This window comes from Heterocephalus glaber, unplaced genomic scaffold (genome assembly GCF_053883595.1).
Source record: "Heterocephalus glaber isolate CG9 unplaced genomic scaffold, H.glaber_assembly_v1.0 deba00001608, whole genome shotgun sequence".
NCBI classification, from domain to species: domain Eukaryota; kingdom Metazoa; phylum Chordata; class Mammalia; order Rodentia; family Bathyergidae; genus Heterocephalus; species Heterocephalus glaber.
Genome location: NW_028258379.1, coordinates 34,196,162 through 34,200,021, shown reverse-complemented (window position 1 = coordinate 34,200,021; position 3,860 = coordinate 34,196,162). Strand labels below are relative to the sequence as shown.

The 3,860-nt window shown below is 49.1% G+C and overlaps 1 non-coding gene across 1 annotated transcript; it reads left to right on the top strand.

Annotated features, from left to right (window-relative positions):
• The first annotated feature begins 3,269 nt into the window (after positions 1-3,269).
• On the top strand, positions 3,270-3,373 carry LOC147822822 (U6 spliceosomal RNA). The gene has a single exon (XR_015445241.1). It is a non-coding gene; the product is annotated as a U6 spliceosomal RNA (small nuclear RNA).
• The last annotated feature ends 487 nt before the right edge of the window (positions 3,374-3,860 follow it).

Sequence of the window (3,860 nt, the reverse complement as noted above, 5' to 3'; positions counted from 1 at the left end):
GTATGCCTTGGGAAGGGAACTTGGTGGGCCTTGGAGAGGTTTGGAGGAAGATTCTACCTATCTGAAAGACAACTTTAATTAAGGAAGAAATAAAAAACCCTGAATGTAATTAGCCCTACCAGAGCTCCTCAGCATAAGCCCATAGCTAGGACCCATTAAACAATGAAATTAAGTGTTTATTTGTTTCTGAGCATTGGAAACTATTATGTAAGCCTAGATGCACCTGAAATCTCATACCAAGAAGGTTCAAGGCAATTGACTGTAATTTCCTGCTGCATTGAGTTTCAGATATTTCTGAAGCAGGCAGCATTTCTTCAGAAAAGCCTAAAACTACAATATTTTAAGAAGGTCAACTCTAATTCCATTGTGGTGGAGAGGATTTGCTTTGTTTTGCTTTCTGAGTGAAGCTATCCAGTTGCTGCAGAATGGCAAATATATTTTCTGTCCTCTTCTCTTCTCGCTGCCATGAAGATTATGTTCCCAGCTTCCTTCTCAACAAAGAAAGCTAAGATCTGTCTTCGCCCATGTGGAGAACTTTCTGTTGGATGGTGATGAACACCAACCTGCTATCCCTCGAGGAGAATGACAATGACAAGTCAGGGACCCAAGATGCTTCTGTCTTCCAACCCCACATTGCCCATTCTGGGAGCCTTGTGCCCCAGGTGAGCAGAAGGAGCAATAGACTCAGGGAGACCCAGGCTTGAATCCTCACCGTGTTGGAGGGTTTATGCAGAACCCCGGACTTCCAGCTCCCCAGGCAGAGCCCTGACCTCACTCCATCCCTGCTGGTCTGCATACAGCACCTCTGTGAGATTTGCGACCCTTCTGAGGCCCTGCATGTTGCATTCACTATTTGCCTTGTCCACATTTAAGTCCACCTTCTCCTGCTTCATCTCTCCCCTTCCCGACCTGCTTCCGGTTCCCAGGACACATTCCACAGTGGACTCCTCACCTTCCAAAGTGTGCTGCTGTCTCTCTCCGGGAAAGTGTCTCCTTGCTGAGCCTGACAGCCATTGCTGAGGAAGAGTCATCAACACAGGACCTTGTGTTGCGGGGAGCAAAAACGGTCACCCCAGAGGGCTGCCTGGCTGAAATTCCTTAAGAGAACACTGAGCTGCTGCTGGTTCATCCACAGCACCTGAAACTCACTCCTTCCTTCTCCCTCCCCATCTCTCCCTTCTCTCCTTCTTCCTCTCTTTTGTCCTCTCCTTCCCTTCTCTCTCCAGCAACCATGAGTGCTACAGAATATAGCATCTGTGGCATTTGGCCAAAACAAAAACAAGACCTCACTTCCTAAAAGGAGTAAAATTCACCCTTATGAGGTGGATAGCACTCCTGCTTTCTCAGAGCCAAGGGTTAATCAACTCAAACCAACAGTATGGATTTATTCGTGAGCAGGTTGTTGGACTCTGTTCTTCGCGTCCTTCTCCTCTTGAGTCCATGGCTCAAGGGTCTACATGGTAGTAAGCAAGAGGACACCATGTATCGAAGTCCCGAGCCCTCAGTAGGCTCCAGAGGCCAGAGCTAGTCTTACTATGGCTATTTTCATCACCTCGGGCTGTGCCATCCACTCGGGACCTAGTACACAAACACTGCCTCATCAAATCTATGTCAGGGCTTTCCAAGCAAGGACTCCCACCTTCTTCTCATTACTTCTCCCTCAGCAACTCCAAAGCAAACACAGAGATGGCTTCCCATATCCAGCGACAAGACATTTCTGTCCTGCATGGTTCCTGGAAGACCACCTGCCGTGGGACGCCATGCCTTGCTTGGTGTGTACACAAAGTTCATTTCAAACTCTTTGATGTCAGGTCTTGACAGAGTAATTCAATAGGATGTGGAACAATAAATAAAAAGTTGCCAAGCCAAGGACAAAACCCCCTGTACCAATGATGATCTGATCATCCACGGCATCGTCCGGCAGGTGGGGAAGCAATGGCCCAGCTCACGGGTTCTTAGGCCCAGAGCCCTGTGCCCTTCACAGCCCTGGGCAGCCATGACCTTGCAGACTGGCAACGGCCCCTTCCTGGGGGCTCAGCACTTGTGCCCTGTTGAGCCCTGGGTCCCCGCCACGAGGGCAGAGCTCACTGCCCCGGCCCTGGTCTTTCAGCCAAGCCTGAGGCTGGGTGATGTCCAGAGATGCCCACTCACGGGTTCAGTTCCTGATTCAAGTCTGTGCCAGGCTAGGCTACAGGAGAGGAGCACCCTGAATGACTCATGTGTTGTCTCAAAGAGCTCAGCCCTCTAGGCCTGAGTGAACACATTTTACAACCCCCAAATTAGGAAATTATAAAACAGCTCTGCAAATTATTAAACTACATTGCACTGGAAATATGATACATAACCTTTATTGGAAAGAATAAAATGCTGTAATATTAGATTGAACTCCAGAAAATCGCCATTTTCGGAGTGGTCAAATATTGGTGATTTCAAGTGTTTCCATCCACTGGCTGTGTAGCTGATACACACTGAGCTTTTGCCGCGTCCCATGCTCTGGGCCCCACCACCCTGTGTAGTGATGCCTTGAGGGTAGCGCAGGTGGGGAAACTGAGTCTTACCCAGAGTGCTTTGCCCAGGGTGGTGAGAAACAAACTCCTAGACTAGCTGCTACGGGCTGGTGCTGGGGCAGTGGGCAATGCACTGTCTGTCTGCCTAGCTGTGCATGCCTCTCATCCCAGCAGCCCCTCTTCTGCCCTGTGCCCCCAGATTCTGCCATGCTCAACAAGCGACCGTCCTTCGAGTGATGTTCTCAGAGCTTGAGCATGCGGTCCACATCCTCGGTATCTAGCGCATCACTCTTAGCATCCAAGGCCTCGCCCTCTGCCTGCGTCTCCCAGGCCTTTGTTTCCCTCCTCACTGATGTCCAGTTGTTAGTGCCTCCCCTTGCGCCCATCTTCAGCTTTCCCTCCCCCGCCCCCTCCAAGTGCACCTCTGGCAAACAGCCAGCCTGCTGGGGCCCTGGGTGTTGTGCAGAGACAATGCCGAAGCCTCCAGAGACCCTGGTTGATCATTGCTGCACAGAGACGGCTCTGTTCATACAAATGTCACCACCGAAGGAAGAAGCAGGAAGCGAGAGATGTGCTCCTCTCATTTTGTATTTTGAAAAATATCAACTACATAGAAGTTAAAAGAACCATATATCCTTCTCCTAGGTTTACTAGCCACAGACATTTTGCCACAATTGCTTTGTCTCTTCTCGATAGATAGTTGGATGGATAGTTGAGAGAGAGAGAGAGAGAGAGAGGCTGATAAAAAATACAGTGCTGTTTGTGCTCGCTTTGGCAGCACATGTACTAGGATTGGAATGATACAGAGAAGACTAACATGGCCGCTGTGCAAAGATTCAGTGGGTGTTTAAAAACAAAAAATTGTTACAGTAAAAGACACATTGACACTAATTCCCCTCAAAATACCGCCCCCCCCCCTTTGAACACACTTACCCCACTGCACTTGCCACTTTCTGAAGCAGTCCTGGAGCCCTCTTTCCTGAGTGTCTTTACCAAACGTGATCAAAAATATGGGAGTGCTGCCACCGAGTGCCCTCCGATGGAAAGGCAGCCGTGTAAAGACACGATGGCGCATCCTCATCCACCTTGTTCACTGGATCTGGCACCTTGTGACTTGTGGCTCTTCCCCAAAGTCAAAATGACCATGAAAGGTAAAGATTTTGAATGGATTCAGAACAAACACTGAGGCTGCCACACAGTGCAACTAGGACACGAGAGTCCTCCAGAACTGTTTCACAAAGTGGCAAGGGCAGTGGGGTGTGTGCAGGGCGGGGGGAGTATACTGAGAGGATTCATGGCAATGTGTCTTTTGCTATAATAAATATTTTAAATTTATGCATTCACCATAGTTAT